This window comes from Pinus tabuliformis, chromosome 4_1, assembly GCF_031772625.1.
Source record: "Pinus tabuliformis cultivar Carrire ecotype Pingquan chromosome 4_1, CPIR1, whole genome shotgun sequence".
NCBI lineage: Eukaryota > Viridiplantae > Streptophyta > Pinopsida > Pinales > Pinaceae > Pinus > Pinus tabuliformis.
The window spans coordinates 585,260,244-585,279,769 of NC_142303.1; the positions used below are offsets into that span (position 1 = coordinate 585,260,244).

Here is a 19,526-nt window from a genome sequence, read left to right on the forward strand (position 1 = left end):
CAAGCTCTCTAAAAATCCAGTATTTCATGATCGCTCCAAACACATCGATATTCGGTGTCACTTTATTGGAGACGGTGTTCAGCATGGAGTAGTACAGTTGGAGTACACTCCCACAAGAAATCAGGTGGCAGATATACTTACCAAGGCTTTAGGAAGAGCAAAGTTTGTTCAATTTCGGGAACAGATGGGTATGTTGGAAAATCCCTTTCAATAGAATGATGCAGCGTTTGAGAGGGAGCTGTAGTACAAATGCGGCAGTGGAAGTGGCAGTGGCAGCAGTACATTAGCAGTAGTAGCACAATGTTGGTGGCAGCAGTAGTGCAAAAAGGAGGTTCTTCCGAAACAGAGCAACATGCAGACGGACATTGTTGCTAGAGCACTTTCCGCGCTAAGAGGGAGTGTTAGTTTTTGGTAGCATCTGAAGTGCTCTAGCCTTGAAAATTGGTGGAGAGGCTAAGGCCCATGAGTTCTAAAGAACCCAGAAATTGTTTGGTGAAATTCCACCCTAATTGTATTTTATTAAAATAATTAATATTTTTAAAGGGGTCCCTAAGTCTAAACTTAGGGAAATTAAACTATTAATGGGTATTAATCAAAATATGGGTGAGAATGATCTAGAAGGTGGATCAAGTCATGTTTTAATCTTAGCCATTGGTTAGAGATTTAATCTCGGCTGTTGAAGACTCAACGGGAAAAGTATAAGACGGAGGCTTGGGGTTCACTTGAAAACATACAAAGAGTTGATCAGTTAGTTTGATTTTCCTAGGGCAAGGTTTGCTAAGGAATTCGAACTAGTGATCAAGCAGAGAGGATCATGGAAGGAAGTGATTTCTGGTTACAGTGAATACACAAAGAGAGATACCAGAGTCAACGCAACAACTGGAGAAGGTTGACGCAGAAGTGCTAAGGATGAGAAAAATTCAGTGCCAGGAATCACAGTAGATGACTGCGGGAAAAATCTTGATTTCTCAGTAGCAGAAGTAGCAACATTCTAGGTTGATGCAGTTAGAGGGAGCTTCCACGCAGAAATCACCTAGAGCCTGCGTAGGCTCACGCAGGGACTACGCAATGGGCTGGGGACAGAACAAAATATCCAAAATCAGTGTGAGAGAATTCTCAGTTATCTTCTCTGAGTGGATTTCCGTTTTTTGTCTAGGGCATCTAAATTGTATTAAGATATTTACTGCCAATAATAAAAATCCTCAGATCTGCTGCACCGATTTTCCCACATTGGGTTTTTCTGGGGACGATTGTCCAAAGACAAGTGTGTCAATGTGATTGTTCATATGCTGATGTTTCTCTTGCCTCTTCATTTCTTAATTTGTGAAGTCTGCAACTGAATTTATTTTGGTATTTACTAAAGCTTTGGTGAATAACTTATTATAAATAAGTAGGAGAAATAAATCAATTATTGCAGTAAATTTTCACAACTGCTACTTGTAATCAACAATTAATCCATAATTAACTGAAAACAAAAGATCATTACCTCCTTGGTACCTTGCCCAATCTTCACTTGAACACACAACTATTGCTGCGAAATTCTTCTTATCGCTGTTATCCCTTTATTGTTGCAGACTTCATTGTTCTTTAAATTAACACCATTCTTCCTCTTGATTGCTCATTATCCAACCATAACTTTGGTCATCTTGACTTTCTTGTAGCAACTGTTTCACATGATTGAGTTCTGCTCTTAACTCAACCATCTCCTTCTCAAATCCTTCATCACTCATTCCTTTGAGTCCAACTGCTTTGGCACTTTTCTTCTTCTGCTTGTGACTTTCCTTTGAACCCTTGCTATGACTAATAACAATCATCTTCATCTCTTCCTCTTGTGAACTCTCCTTGTCTACTAGTGAGCTGCAACAAGCCCTTCTTTTCTCTGTAACAAGTTTGCTACTTGTCACCCATACCTCTTGGTTTCTTCTCTTCTCTAGGTTTTCTGCGGTGGAACTTGTTCTTGAGCACTCTTTCTCCTCAACTTTCAAAGTTGTTGGCTGTTGCATCTTCAATTGCTCACTCTTCTTAGTTTTCAACAAATTTATTTTGTTGTTGGGTTCTGTCACCATTTCTTCATCTAAGAGATTTTCCTGCTCCTCCTTTGACATAGCTTACTTGCTATGGTAGTTGCTACCAATTTAGTCTTCCTAAGAATTCAACTTGTCCCCTTCTTGCTGTAAGGTTCTTCTCTTCAGCCTCTTTTCATTGTCAAGTTGTATTCAAACCTAGAAATTCCATCTGTACATGGATCAACTCTTCTTGACATGCAAGCATCTCCACTATCACTTCATTTCACTTTCAGCTGTACTGTAACTCTAAAATCCAATCTCTGCTGTTCTTACTACATCACCAAAGAGCGTTCAGGCTCATCACCAAAGAGCGAACATGCTCTGATATTCTCCAAAGAACGTAGCTGATATCTACCACTTGATGACAGACCGAGTTAACCCAACTGCCAGTAACCCAAGACAACTCAACGCACATCAATGTATCCAATTCAACAATATCTTAGGAAACATTTTACATATGCAGTCAAAATAAGAATATGGATTTGTCTTGATAAGATATCTTCATCTAACCTTCCAGTTTCCTCACCTCATCCAATTTCATACGTGTCCATTTAGTAAATGGTGGATGGGCAGGGCAAACGGGCATTTAAAACAAATACACACAGTTTTGAAATTTCTAGCTATAGGCACTGCGAAAGAATTTCATAGTGCAATAAAAATCCTTTAAGCATTACGAAATGATTTTGTGGCGCCCAAAAAAAAATGTATTTCGAATTCAGGGAAGCTGAAACGACTTGGCTTGGATCCTAATCGATTCTCCACATCCTTAACTTGCTCCTTGACACAAGGAATGATTTCACTGACCTTCTCCATGACTAACTCAAATCTACAAGGGTTTTGACAACATTCAACAAAATAGGGTGCTCTGTTTTCTCTGACAACACTCTATTTGCTGTAAATACCACACAGTCACTACTCCACGACATAAAGGACATCCTCCACGGGTTTGGAAATAATTGCAACAAAATACCAATGCATGACTAATGCACACAACAGTTAAAGTCATACAACATCAACTCTTAATATCAATTGATTCAATGGATTAGCTATGCATAGCATCTACATCACTTATACTACACTACCATATACCACCAGTGATAAGACACATCAATAGACCAACAAAACTGCAACAACCATATGAAGTTAATGCTTCATACGCCTAGGGGTAAATATGTACAACTTCATACGCCCAACGGTAAATATGTTCAGCTCCAGATTGCACTTGAACCAGAAAATCAACTTGCTCCTAAAGCATACAATCACCACACTTCTCGACACATTTAGATTCTTAATACAAATCGACTCAAAAAGTGTAGACATCAATAAATTGAAACTTGATTAAGATTATACAGATAGAGAAACAAACGCAGAGGCATATAAATATGTTGCTCATTAACCAGATTCAAATATACATTAAACTAGCCAGATATACAACGCAACCCAAACCTCTTTCGACCTTTGTCTCTTCTCCTCTCTCTGGAGCTTCTCTTCTCTTTTCCTCCTCTTCTACACTCTTCTCAAACACTCTTTTATTTAAAAATAAAGCTAACATCGGACAACCAAGAGTCACAAGATGAATCATTTCCACTTCTCCACAAAATAAGGGAAACTGAAGCTATATTTACATTAGGGAATAATTCCGCCAACTTATTCTAAAAACAAAACTCACTTCCTAATGTAAATATTTACACTTTCTTACAAAAAAAAATTTAAATTTCTCTCCCAACATCACCCTGTCCCATCACATTGGCAAGCTTTTAGTCCATTCTTCATTGAATTTTGTGCTCCATCTATGCACCTGCATCAACCTTCCACTTGTTTAAATAGTGATTCTCCTTTAATTGGTGCCAAGAAGAGGAGAGGTCAAATTCCCTATTTTGGGCATTAGTTCGCATGGTTGGATTAATTAGGCTTCAAGTGGAGAAAGAACTGTGTTAAGTGACTCATTCTTAAGTGGAATTGAAGTATCTCGAAGTTAGGATGTCATAAAAATAACTCTACGATAAATTTAGCAAATTCAAATTCGATAAATTTAGCAAATTCAAATTAAGTGTTTTTTTTTTTACTTTCCTTTTTTACTAATTCGACTTCTCCCTTATTTATTTGAAAAAATTTGACTTGCCTCAAGTTTCTCTTCATTTTCCCCTTCTAGTATTTGACTTAGCCATAATTTTACTCAAGGGATTCAAGTTGCTTTAATTTTCTCCTCACTTTTCCAGTTTTCAACTCTCCTTTCTTGAACTTAAAGGGTTGAATTAGTTCCTTCCTTGTGGAGGAAAAATAGGGAGGAATTTTTGGAGGGAAGTAAGGAAAAATATGAGAGAAAAAAGGAGAGGAGGAAAACTAGGAGAGAAAATAGGGGATAAGGAAGGGGGAAAATAGGAGAGAATTTAGGGAAGGAAAATGCACAAGGAGAGAAAAAGCAACTTGTTCAATTGCCATCTTGCTAATGATTCATCCAATTTTTTGCCAATTGTGCATCCTCAATTGTTGCCACGTGTCATCTTCGTAGATTGCCCCCTCATGCTGCTAAAAATAGACATGCCAAAATATGAATCCCTCTAAAAATAGGAAAAGGTATCAAAAACCTGGAATTGAAGGGGGGACCCTGCCATATATAACACACCTAAAAATGAGCATTGCTAAAAGTAGAAATATGTTTGCATGTCCACAAATATTATACTCATTAGTCTCAAAATTTGATGGAACCCGAATATGCTATCAGCATGATCATGCCAAGATTGCTGAAAATAGATTTTTTTTTGAATAAGATGAAATCACCACCATTAGAGTCTTAGACTCATAACTCAAAGGTGAGTCTTAATATGTAAGCACTCATGCCATGCATCAACTGCCAAAAGTATAAATTTCTTAGATTTAAGAAACAACACCATTGGATTCAAAACACAATGGGGAACTTGAATGCGTAATTTTACTTGACATGCAACTATTGCTAAAAGTAGAAAGTTCTCAAGATCTCATGAAAGTACACTGATTGGATTCATCTTTTAGTAACAAATCCAAATCCACGATCAAAATCAACATGCAAGCATTGTGAAGAATAGAAAGTGCTTGCATCTCACACGTAAGTAGCTCATCAGACTCAAAATCTCGCAAGGATTCTAAATATACCATTATCTATGACATGTGAGTCCATGGATGAAACTTGCTAAAAGTAATAAGTGCCATGCATGTCACTCGAAGAAGTCTCATTGGAATCCCAAGTTTATAAGGACTCCGAATATGTGGTCGGTACTATTGTAGCATCGTCAGAATTCTACCTTATATAAAGTAGGGAACCTGCGAAAAATAGAAGTTCTTTCTAATCTATGTAAAAACATGTTTGAATCATTATTGAATCAATCTTGTGACGTGTCATCCTAGGAACAAATCTTGTGACTATATCCCTATCTATCTATGAACCTTCATCCTAATGAAATGTGTTGGTATCTGACCCTCCAACTTTGCAAGGGACAAATTTAGGGGTTAACACCTGTCAACCTATATAAGTTATTCTCTCTAAGTCAACTATGATGTTTGGGCTAGACTCCTCTGGATGAATGAGCACCTATCCATTCCTGAACATGACTAAATATCCTTTGTCCTTGAACGCTGAGACTGAGCAAGTTCTCTAGCCTTGGTTCAAATAGTGCATCCTTGGCTTACAACGTCCCTCCTAACTCTAGCTAGAATTTTGGTTCCAATACCCTTAGCAAGCTCCACATGTAACTCTGAGTCTCTCTTCGTCATAGTACTAAATAGCTCCCACACCTTTGTCATATGACATGATGCACTAGTACCCAAGTACCAAGCACTCCTTGTAATGGTGCTAGTAGATAGATAGGAGATAAATGAGAAGTCCTTGAATTTTGCTACAAACTCATCAAGCTGAAGATTTCCTAATGTTGTTGTCTATTGCGACCTCCTCCTCTCCTTCTCCTTCTTTGGACACTGTGATGGATATTTCCCATTCTTGTGCAAATGAAGCACTTGAGCTTGCTCAAATCCTCCTCCTTCCCTGGTTGAGAGGTTTCCCCCACATTATTACCTTTGAAACCCTTCCCTTTGTCCTTCTTGCCCATACTAGCCACAATCATGTTCTCCTATTCATCTCCATTCTTAGTAGCCTTAAACTCCTCCCAAGTCTCTTCTTGGATGTAGTTATCCAAAGCCTCTCCCAACTGGGAAGTTTCTCCCGAGTGTAGATTCCCTTGGCAAATGGTTCCCATGACATAAGAAGACCATTCATTGACTTTTCAAGGTTTACATTCTTCACTTTGTCCCAAGTGGATGCAAGATGATCATGTGTCTAGGTGATCCTCATGAAGTAATTGGTAATGTTATCAAACGTTGATACTTGGATGGATTTGACCTTGTTACTCAAGATCATCTTATTTTTCACATTGTCACTCTAGAATAGGTCCACTAGAGCTTTGAACATCTCCCTAGTTGTCTTCTTCTCTCCCAAGTGAGGGATCAAGTGTTCCTTCATAACATCCATGACGACTTTCTGAGCTTTAATGTCTTTCTTTTCATGGGCTACCAACTATGTTGGATTTGTTGATTATTGAATCTCCTTGTCAATAGTTTTCCAAAGGCCATTCTCTTTAAGCAACAAGTTAACCCTTGACTTTCAGGGCAGGAAGTTAGATACTCTATCCATCCTCAAATATTCAATTGGTTGCTACCATCTCTAGATTTGATAATTTTTTTTTTTTGCTTGTGCTAAGTTCTTCCAACACCCACCAAAAATAAATGTTGTTGGTTTATAGATCTGCAAATACACCTCGTGGATTTGTGTTTTGGTCCTTTAAAGAACCCATGAAAATTACTTTTATGTCAAATCCTTGACTGGTGTTGTCCCCCTCTTTCCTTCTAAAGAATGACTTCCACCAATCACAACTACTTGGTAACACTGCTGGTATTGTCCGTTGTACATGATGTCACCACGTTAGTACATCTCTATGATTGCTACATGTAACTTGTGCATCCTTGTCACTCTTTGTTGTTGTTGCTTCGACTCTACACACTAGTATGACCCTACACATTTTTGGGCTGCTCTGTGGCACCATACAAATTAAATAACACAAGTCTCAATCACATGCACACAAGGATTTTCTACCTTTAATCTATTGTTTCATTAAATAAGATTTTCTACCTTTAATCTATTGTTTAATTAAATAAGAATCTACAACATACAAGAGATTTTTTCTTTGGAAAATGGCCCTTTGACGAAATTGATTCAACTAATCATATCCTTGATTTGTCCTTCGGTCTATTGGCTAATGTGGATGCTTCCCTTGGTGCCCCTTGCACTCTTCGTTGAACCCTACACACTTGGATGAAAGTCCATCACCTATGTCTTCTCCCTTGGCCCAACCTTTTATAAGTTTGAGTTATCGAGTGAATCCACAACCCTAATCTCCAAAGTGATTGACGGTTGAAATTAGATCTCAACATTACTTGAGATCAATGTTGAGATTCATCTAATTCACTAATGCAAATAACTTTTACATTTCATTAGATTAACTCACTTTATCTTATAAAAGTCAATTACTTTAATAATTAAAGTAATTGCTCATGATAAGGGTCAATTAGGTGACTTTTGCACATCTAGACACTTAGGCCTTTGCAATACCTGCCCAAAGCTACACACATCAATAGATTTTCCTTAGTCATACAATTGTTTTTTAATCCTCAATATTCAATTTCAATATGTATTGTACCATTGGTTGTACGATCTATGCCATCTCCATGTGATTGTGTATACAGTCACATCCTCTCATCAAAATTTCTTACAATTCGACCAAAGCATCATATACTTCTTTAGTGGTCTTCAACTCAACAACATGTGGAATCAAGTGGTCCTTTATGGAATCTATCATGATTCTCTTAGTCTTGGCTTCATTCTTCTTATAATTGGCTCTCTCCTCAGCTCCCTCTAGCTCTGAAATGACTTCCTTCACATGATCTCGAAGATCATTTTCTTCCAAGACAAGGAGTATCTTGGTCTTCCAAGATCTAAAGTTAGTAGCACCATTCGACTCTAACACTTGGTGTTGAGAAATCCAAAATGTGGCAATTAAATGATTTCTTTTATTATGACATTAACTTTTGATGTTTTCATTATTATTATTATTAAATCTTTTAATATCTTTTCTTACCATCAAGACTAATGCCAAGAAACAAATAGAAGAGAACACAAGATGCAGGCACTTTGTTAGGGAAAAATTCCACTCTAGGGGAAAATCCTGTCAAATTTCTTCCTTCAGTATATTCAAGATGAGACGACCAAGACCCTTACTAGACTAGAGATTTCCTCCATCAAGTCATCCTTGTTTGATCTTCCTTTCATCTATCACTGTGCTAGCACCAAACCTTGTTTGCATTGAGACATCATCATTGTAATACCACCGAGACATTCTTACTGTAGAATCACCAAACTGATGTCACTGTGATATTGAATTCATCGTGATAGCTCCGAACTGAGGTCACTGTAGTGGCATCGTACTATAGTAGCATCGAATCATTGTGACATATCACCAAAATTGTGGTTACAATGGAAGCATCGAACTGTGATAACTCTGAACCTATAGTAGAATTGAACTGTGGGAGGCATAGTACCGAACTGTGTTTGCATAACACCGAACTGTGGAAGCATAAAAGATCCTATCTGATTTCCCTATAATGACACCTGAACATCTGCCTTATTTGAAATGTTATCTCTGTTATAGCACCAAAACTTTCTCTTTGAAATCTGAACTTGTGTTATGGTGTAATGTGAAGATCTGAGGCTTGTATATGTAGTGGTTCGTCCATCATAAATGAGCCGACATGAGACTTTGAAGAGCATTGTATTTCTATTAAATCGACATGTGTTCTTTTGATGATAATTCCTTTTAGGCCGACTTAAAGGAGACTTTGAGGAGGTTGACTTGATGATGATCAAGGAGACTTTGATGGAGCAGTCTTTGACCAAACAAACTTTGAATTTTGACTCAAGTAACCAATCCTAAAGCCTACAATGGAAGCTTGACCTATGACACTTGACCCAAGCATGAAACCCATGCTTTAATAAGTCAATTAAAATAATAATAAAATTCTTTTTGCTTTCTTTTGATAAATATATTACATTTTGACTTCAAGTACAATTATGAAGACTGAACCTAGTTACATTCTTCAACACTTGCCACCATTTTGACAAGAGATCAAAAAACCAATCAAGTTGTTGAACACTGTCTCTTAGGCTAACTTCAATGGTTGTTCATTCAACAAAACTCTCATACCATGTTGAAATTCTATGCAAATGCATTAGAATAATTTTTTTTGCCATATAATTACTTCCTAATGATTTTTCACACAATTTTTATGTTGCTACTATCATTGAATAATTACACTCAGAAAATCTCAACAATAAATGCATAAAAAACAGTAAAGGTCATAGAAAGATAACCATGCACAATAGAGACAATAATTTTACCTTGGGAAACCCAACCTTGGGAGAAAACCCAACAACTTTTCTTAAGGGAAATTATTCTTAAGCAAGGTTTACAAATCAAGAATTTGTCTAGAAATTTGTGCCAATATCCAAGTCAAAATACTAGTCAAACCTAGTCAAAATAGTGGCAAATCAATGTTGGTTAAACCGACCAAAATAACCAGAAGTCATCACTGGTCCAATTCCGGCGGTCAACTCGGCCTAGTCAACTTCAGCCTTGTGGTCAATGGGCTACGATTTGCCCCTGGGCTGGTCAAACTGTGGTCAATTCCACATGTGCAAATCCGTGCAATTGCGGTTAACTCTCGGTCAAACAATCTAGTTAAATCTCGATCAAGCAGCTTGGTCAACATTAGTCAAACTCGACCTTCCACACGTGTGACTGTCCAAGAGAGATAAAAATGATGATGAAGAAGGATGACTTGCTCTTTCTTGATGGTCAAATGAGACGTCACATCAACCTATTTATATATGTCAAGGGGGATAACAACCCAAGGGACACTTCCCTTCACTACCTGGCTGACTTGTCTTTTTTTTGCGCTGACTTGTCTTGTGACTAGGTCGACTTGTAGACATGTGGGAATACCTCTCGATGCTCCACAAAAATCATCAGATATGTCTTCTCCCTTGGCCTAGCCTCTTTTAGCACCTTCCTTTAATTCGACAGCCTTAATCAATTTGTCAAATTTGTAGCCAGAAGGTTAACCTTGGTTCCCTTGTCTTTTTGGTATGCATGTGTGATATCATGACCAATATCTTTTGTGTATGGAGTTGCAATACAATCTATAGTAAACTCATTACCATTTTTAAAAATATGAAATGTCATTGGCTGATGAGATGAAAGTTTGTCTTCCAGAAACCCTTCAAAAGCTATATAGCCATCCTTCCAATACATAGATTAGACTTGTAAAGGGGCTTATATAAATTTTGATCCTCAATCAATTTTTCGTGCTAACCTTTTTGTAGGCCTGAGATAACTCTTATATGCTTTGACCACAAATCTGAGATTTTTTGGCTTCTCCTGTTGTCACACTAAGGCCTTTCGGCCTTGCTAAGTTTAGCCTTGAGGCCTTTCCGCCTACTGCAACTGAGGTCTCTCGGCCTCCGTAGGCCTATGGCTTCTTTGTTCGATTTTCGGCCTTGTAAAGGGCTATGACCTGTTCCCAAGGCCTTTTGGCCTTGAATGTAGGGCTTTGACCCTTTTCCACAAACACATAAATTAGGCCAAAACAAAACCTTGCTTACGTCCAACAAATCTCAACCTCTTTCTGTCTATGGCTTCTTTTTCCATGGCTGTTCGTTACCCTTGCTTTGATACCATGTTGATTTTCTAGGGTTTTCTTAACTGATAATTATTTCCAATGGTTTCGTCATTAGTTTAACTCATGACACATTCATCATTAAGCAATTATACATAGAAAATCTTCAATAGTAAAACAATAATGACAATAGGATCATTAAGACACTGCCAAACACAACGTTGAGAAATCGACAATAATGATAATAGGATCATTAAGAGACTGCCAAACACAATGTTGAGAAATCAAGAGGCTTATGAATTAGGGCAGATTTCTCATTCGTTGATAATTGCTTGTGAATTTTGTTGGCTATTGATTAATCTTTATTATGTTTCTTCACCAAACAATTATCAAAATATAAACATGAAGATCACAAGAGAACAATGAACACAAGATATAGGCTCCAAGCCAAGGCAAAACCCGTCCGAGGGTAAAACCAAGAAAATTCTTTTCTTATAGAATCAGATCAAAGTGAGATCTCCAAGCCTGATAACTATAGAAAGACTCCAACCCTCTAAATGCCAAGTCAAACCCTCCTTTTGCACAACGAATCCATCAACACAAAGAGACCGACAATATGTACAACATAAAAAATGAACCTTCAACAAAGAGATGCATTAAGGCAAAACTTCCACAAATTTGAGCTTGAGTGAAACCTCTCTTCACTTGTCAACTTCAGAGTTTGGTCCTCCTTCTTCCTGCGATGTTTTAGAACTTCTTGTGCGAAATTATATGTTCAAATGAGGTCCAACTTCTTTTTATTTATACTTGTATAGAGGGGTTCAAACATACATATCTTCTAGGGCAGGGCCAACTTGGCAGGGAGGGCTGACTTGGCTTCTAGAGGGGATTTTGACCAAAATACAATTTGAAAATTTATTTTTCCTTTTTATTTACCATAGGTCCAAATAGGACTTTGACTCTTTGACTCAATAAATCTTAGAAGCATGAAAAACATGCTTATCTAAAATAATAATTTGATTTGAGCATGAAACCCATACTTGAAAAATAAATTTATTTTTCTTTCTTTTTGCTTGTTACATAAAATATGTAATTACATAAGTACGATAACAATTATGAAGACCCAATCTAGTTACATTTTTCAACACACAAGAGACACAAAATTTATCATAGGAAAACCCTAAAACCCAACAACCTTTTTTCAGAGAAATTGTCCAATTCAAAAAGAGATACAATTTGATTTCCCAGTCAAAAACAAAGTTAAACTGACCAGTAACAAACCCATGTCAAACCTGGAAAAAATGGCCACCTGAAATGTCGGCTTTCTACCTCAAAAATCGTCCTTCTTCATGCCTCAGATATTCCTTCTGGATTGCCTTAGATTCATTCTTATCCTACCTCAGATTCGTCCCTCTGGTCTACCTTAGATTCATTCTTATTCTACCTCATATTTGTCCTTCTCATCTGCCTCAAATTCATTCTTATTCTGGCTCAGATGGTGATCCGAATTGGTGCCAAGAGGAGGAGGACGAATTGTCTTTATATAGTGATCTAATGAGCTCGAATAGGCGTGTCATTTGGGGTTGGCCGACTTGAACAATATGTAGTCGAGTTGTATTTTTGGAGGTGAAAAGTCAAAATTTAAATTTCTTATTTTGAGCCTATTTGAATACTAATCGAAGCTACAATAAAATCAACATGATTGGCGGTTGAAATTACATCTCAACATTACTTGAGATCAACATATGTTGAGATTCATCTAATTCACTAATGCAAATAACCTTTTCATTTCATTATATTAACTCATTTTATCTTATAAAAGTCAATTACTTTAATAATTAACATAATTACTAAAGTTAAAGCAGTTGTCTATAACGCGACTTTTTGAAAGCCTTTCCGGCGGGTTTTTCCGGTGAAAATCCGGCAGCAATTTATTGGAATCGCAAGTTTGATAACTAGTTTCTGCACAATCAAAGCGTCCCAGGGGTTTTTCAGGGTGCTAAATCCAAATATGCAGTTAAAAAACCATTTAAACTGCAACAAATCATGATTTAATCTCAATTTCTTCCGCCGGATTCCGTCACCGGAATCTCCAAAAAGTCGCATTATAGACAACTCCAAAGTTAAAGGTCAATTAGGTGACTTTCACACATCTAGACACTTAGACCTTTGCACATCCTGATTGAGCTACAAGCATCAAGAGATTTGCCTTAGTCGTAGAATTGTTTTTAGATCCTCCATAATCAATTTCAATATGTATCGTGTTGAAGGAAAGGTAACTAGGTTCGGTCTTCATAAATGTACTTTTGATATTTGTATTTATTCAGGAAAAATAAATATTATTTTTATAATATATGTCAATGAGTTTCTTACTCATTGAAAATAGGTCCAACACTATTTAAAGTGCTATAGGTGAGTCAAATAGTCAAAAGAATAAGTTGAAGACATTAAGGGCATGTTATACCTTGTATGTATATGTATTATGGTCAAGAGAACACCTCCAAGCAAAGTCACAAGTCTCCTCCTAGCAATGGCACCATCAATAAGCTCATTCAAGCTCTCTACTCCATCAAAGAACCATCTGAAGTCCACTCTACAAGTCGGCCTACAAGCAGCCAGATAAGTCGGCCTAAAGGACTGTCTAGTCGGCCTAAAGAGGAGGGACAAACCTCTATTTATAGAGGCTGTCCACTCCTCATAAAATGCATAACAAGAGCTCTGAAATCAGTGAAGAAGAAGGTAAGCACAACGAAGTGAGAAGGTCTCCAAAGGCAGCAAAGTGAGAGGGTTCACCACCGAAGTCTTGAAGGTTGTTCCAAGGACTACTACAGTCACACGTGCGGAAATCTGAGAGTTGTTCCTACGGCTAGGACAGCAGTAAACCACAGTCATACATCCACCCTCGGTTGGGGCTGAAACTAGGCCTACAAGGCCTACTACTCTAACGTGGAAGAAGGACCCCCAAGCGAAGAAGAAGGGCACTCAAACAAAGAAGGAAAAGAGGCTACAACAGTCACACGTGCGAGAATTTAGGGCTGCCAAACAGTCACTTCCAGTCTGCACCTACACTTTGAAGAAGGAGCTCATTTGGTTGGAGAATGAAGGATCATCATAAGGGAAAGACACCTTCTCTAGAGCAAGTGCAACAAGGTTACTAAGAAGTTGAAAGAAGAACGAAGTGCCGGAGGAAGGAGGACGAAGTGCCGGGAAACAAAGTGCTGGAAGAAGTGCCAAAGTACATGGTGCAGAAAGGAGTGAAGACTTGACTTGTGCTTGGAGGATCTCATTGTCAAGGGTCTAGGGTTTGGCATTGATCAAAAGAAGCTTCAATAAGAGAAATTCACTAAAGGGTTTTCCTCTCAAGAGAAGAGAGGTTTTGGCCCTGGCAGAGAGCCAACATCTTGTGTTCTTGTTTTTATGTTTTGGTAGCAGTTTGATGAAGTACACATATGCACTAATAATAAGAAGAAGAAGAATAAGCTAACAAGAAAAGAAAGTAAAAAGACTCCACAAATTGTTATCAAGTAACGAAGAATCACACTACACTACTTTGCCCTAGATTTTTCAACATATCGTACCATTGGTTGTATGATGTATGCCATCTCCACATGATTGTCAATATGGTCGCATCCTCTCATTAGAAATTTCTTAAATTTGTGAGAAAAATGTTTAAATTAAGAGATCATAGGAAAGTTAGTTGGATAAGTGAAAAGGTGAAAAGGGAATGTTTCTATTACTTAATTTCCCAACATACCTCAAGTAAAGAAACCATACTATGCAATGCCAAATATAAGTCTTAAGAAAGAGGTTTATTTAATAATAAATGTTTGGAAAGTTGTGGAGTTATTTATGAAGTGAAGAAGTATTTAATAAAGGGATTTTTTAATTTATGAGACATTACTTTTCATTAAAGTACAAGGAGTTAAAAAAATAGGTATGCTCCTTGGTACTAAGATAAAAATCTATTTAAAGATTTCCAAGTGTTTAATTGCTGAAGGATCGATTATCATTTTTTATTAGATGTAGGTTTTTCTTATAAGGGTTGTTCAGTTTCATGTTACATATTATTTACACCAAAGGGGAGTGTTCAAGGAAAATAAATTAAAATTGTTATTTAAAATTGTTATTAGCATGAACTATAAGGAAAATTGTTACAGATTATTTACACCAAAGGGGAGTGTTCAAGGAAAATAAATTAAAATTGTTAATTAAAATCTTTGAAACCAGATTTGTTCAAACAGGCCGACGTGTCCCGAATCCGGCGAATTAGATACGATTCGTGCCAATTCGTGTCTGGAAATCGGGGTACGTCGTGTCTGATTGGTACATGATTGAATTCGGATCATGTCCCAATCGAACACATCGTGTCCGGATTTCTGGACACGAATCCGGAAAAAAGGGGCTTGGGCGGCCACAAGAAGGCGAAATTTGCTATTCTTTTCATCATATTCACTCATCTCTTTTGCAATAGGTTAGCTGTGGGTTTGCTATGAGGGGTTTGGAGCAAGGAGCAAAGGGTGTGGGAGCGTTTTCAAGGAGATTCAAGCAACAAGTAAGTGCATTTCCTCTCTATTTTTTTGCATTTGTATTACAGTAGTTTGCATATGCATTTCTTTTACAAATTTGTGCTTTTTTTGTTTATTTTTTTACAGTATTCATGGCTCAATCAAGGGCAACAGGTAAGGGGAAAAGGAAGGGGAAAAATGCTCCCATTAGAGATGCCCCCCAATTTCATTAGAGTCTGCTGCAACCATTCTCTCTATTGCAAGTAATGTCGAGGGAAGACTTCCTCCTAAAGGTAACATTGAGAAATATCCCTTGTGGAAATATGTCACAAGAGAGGAAGGACCAAGCAGCAAGGTGAAGGGAGGAGGCAACGTGAATTGGAGATGCAACTATTGCCACAATACTTTCACAAGCGCATACTTTCGTGTGAAAGGCCATTTGTTGGCTTTACTAGGTTGTGGAGTTGGAGCTTGTATAAAAGTTCCTTTACACAAGAGGAAAGAAATGGAAAGAGAATTCAATGTTGGTATGGCAAATATGGCCGCAAAATAAAAAAAAAAAAACCAAGAATGATGACCCCCTTCCATTTTTGAGGAAAGGCAACAACAAATTCCCATTTGAGAGTTCTAGTGGGGGACAAGCAGCAAAACGAAAGGCAATTTCACTTGGTCCAATGGACAAGAGTTTTCAAAAGGAGAAATGGGAAGAGCTTGTTCTCACCATTGCCTTTTTTTCTATCAAAATGTTATATCCTTTAATATTGCACGCTCACCTCTATTTATTGAGATGTATCGAGCTCTAACTCAAGGGGCTCCATCATGGTATGTGCCTTCTGGTTCAGAGAAGCTTAGAACCACATTGTTGATGAAGGCAAAAAAAGAGGTGCAAAAAATGCTTGAGCCTATTAAAGCATGATGGCCAACATTTCGGGTTAGCATTATTTTCTGATGGATGGATAGATTCAGTACGACCCCCACTCATCAACTTCATGGTGTCTTCCTTGAATGGTACAATTTTCTTGAAAGCAGTGGATACACTTGGAGAATATAAGGATGCACAATATATGGGTGAGTTGTTTATTAAAGCTATTGAAGATGTAAGTGTTGATTCTTGTGTGCAGATCATTACAGATAATGCACCTGTTTGCAAGGCTGCTAGCCAGATTGTGGAAGCTAAATATTGACAAGTGTTTTGGACACCTTGCATTGTCCATTCATTGAACTTAGCACTGAAATCCATTGCTTCTGATGTGCTTTGGATTGGTAACATTATTGAGGATGCACGACATATCCGTAACTTTGTACAAAATCATACAAATGCCCTCACTATCTACAAGGAGTACAACAATCTATCATTGTTGAAGATTGCGGATACACGGTTTGCCTCTTCATTCATCATGTTGAAGAGGTTGAGGGAGGTCAAGACCGCTCTTGGGGCCATGGTTATTTAAGATTTTTGGTCTTTTTGGAGAAAGACAGATCAAGTAGCCTCTAAAAGAGTGAAGGACACAGTGCTAGATGATGCTTGGTGGGAGAGGGTAGATCTACTTATTCAGATCATGGACCCTATCATTTCTTTGCTTCGATTTGCAGATACAAACCAACCCATCCTAGGAGAGGTTTATGAGGGATGAGATTCCATGATTGACTCTGTGAGGAGCCTTATTTTACAGAGTGAGTGCCCCAAGTATGAGACATCACCAGAGGCCTTCTGTGGTACTATACAGGATATTCTTGTCAGCAGATGGGACAAGAATTCCACACCTTTACATTGTTTGACTCTCTCATTGAACCCAAAATACTACAACCATTAGTGGCTGAATGGTGGACCTTCTCGTAGATTCCCTCCTCACATGGATGGTGAAATCTCACAGGGGAGGAAAGATGCATTCAGGCGGGTTTTTTAGGATAGAGCATTGCTTGGTGAGGTGGAGGATGCCTTTGCAAAGTTTTCCACTGGCACTGGTCGATTTGCAGGATATGATGTGATTAGAGACAAGGGGGGGTTAAGAAGCCCTATTCTTGGTGGGCAAATCATGGGGCAACAAGCCCTCTTCTACAGCAGTTAGCCATGACGCTCCTCTCTCAGGTGACTTCATCCTCTTGTTGGGAGAGGAATTGGAGCACATATGGGAATTTGTAGTGTTAAGAAGGGCAGGGTTGAGCAGTCCAGGGCAGAGACAATGGTGTATGTGCACACCAACCTCAGTCTTATTTATAGGCAAAGGGAAGAGTGGTTGAAGGGAAAGACAAAGATGTGAGATGTCTTTCCCAATGATATGGGTCTGGACAACAGTGATGAGTTGGCATTGGCCAACATGGATCTCAATGATCCAGTGCTAGAGCCTATTAGATTTGGCGATGGTGATACTCTAGAGGGGTCATCCTCCACACCAGCGGATGCAGAGACGACTTTGGATACAAGGGAGGAGGATGCAACAGAGGAGAGCAGTGGTGACCATGATGATGAGGACAATGATGCTGATTTTGATGATGACTATGAGGATTGATGACTCATGAGTCATGAGCTACCTACTGCCTTGAGGCTTGTATACTTGTAGTTGTTTTGTATTTTCTATTTCTATTTGCCATTGGCATTGCACTACCTATGTAACACATTTTGATTTTGATGACTTAATGAGAAAACTACAGCTGTCAGTGTCTTTATCTTACTATCTTGTCTTTCTCCTATTGGATCATTGATGAATTGAATATGTATTATGATTTATCATTTATGTGACATGTCACAAATTACAATTGTATTTGAATTTTGTATGTACTATGCATGCTATAATGTTACTAACTTACTTTGTAAACAATAAAACTTACATCTAGATGAAGATCTATGTTTGAAATCAATGAATTTGTATCATGAATGAGAATTTGTGTAAGAAATATCTAATTTTTAATATATATATATATATATTTTAGTAAAATAATATAGAATGTATCCGAATGTGTCCTGTTCCGGGGGTCAACATGTCCGAATCCAACACTTGAATCCCTGTATCCGACGAATCCCAAATCCACATGTTAGGTTAGATTAAAATTGTTATTAGCATGAACTATAAGGAAAATTACAGTCACATCAATTTGGCAAATCAATTATTAATTTTAAAGTCAAATATAATCGAAAGGAATTATATTTTTTTGTAGGTAAGAGTATGAAATTAAGGACTTGCAAGTGACAATTGATGATTATGATTATATATCTCAACATCTATGTATGTATGAAGAAGATGTTGACATAGTTCTCAGTTTACTGTGGTTTGGAAAGCTAGGTACCTTCGTCATAAACATAGAGTGTTTTTGACATTCCCCTATAAGAAGAAAACGCTGACATTTCAAGATATTACAATGAAGTTGGATTCCGTAGTACCTTCGTTAAAAGACTTGAAACATATCTCAAAGTTGATCCTCCAAGAAAATTAAAAGTTAGTATCAAAGATGCAAAAAGAATTTGGGAAAGTTATTGCGGACTAAAACGAAGAAATTGCTTGCCCCAAGAATCAAAGTGAGAACTTGATCGCGTAGATTAGGAAGCTTAAGCATGATAAAAAGTCACTAGGAAACAACCTAGAACCACTCAACTAGAAGGAAGCATCAAGGTCCCCACATAAGGAAATCAAGTTGAGAAGGGAACAAATACAAATATGTTAGTATCATGACTCAAGAAGATGACAACCAAGTTGAAGCAAAAACATGTTAAGATGTTGAAGTACAAATAATGGAAACCCTAGGTGAAGATCCAACAATCGACAAAGCAATATCAGTGCATGAAGAAGAGTTGATACCTAAAGTGAACCAAGAAAATACTACAAGTATGACAAGGAAAATTCATGTTACAAAGACACCTTATCAACATCCCAATTATAACAGTGGATATCTTAACCAATCAGCGTATCAACATCATTCAAGACGGAAACAATTAACCTTCCTTCCGAAGAATAATGATATCAATATCATTAAGTTGCATAGCACCAATTCATCCTGGAATTCCTTTTAAGCACAATGTTTCGCAAATTATTGAACTAGAATGGTTTGATCCTTTTACGATTCAACAATTTTGCTGAGCACGAGAGGTTCATATCATCTCATATCATCAATTATGACAGCTCCAAAAACAGTGAATGATGTGAAGGCTTACAGGCCATCGAAAAAGATGCCATGCCTTTCCATAAATATGCTTTGAGGACAA

General features: G+C 37.6%; 1 protein-coding gene across 3 annotated transcripts in view; it reads left to right on the plus strand.

The window, feature by feature from the left end:
* The window catches only part of LOC149177316 (uncharacterized), a 98,987-nt gene that overhangs the window by 64,333 nt on the left and 15,128 nt on the right, over positions 1–19,526 (plus strand). The gene's annotated exons all lie outside the window — the stretch shown is intronic.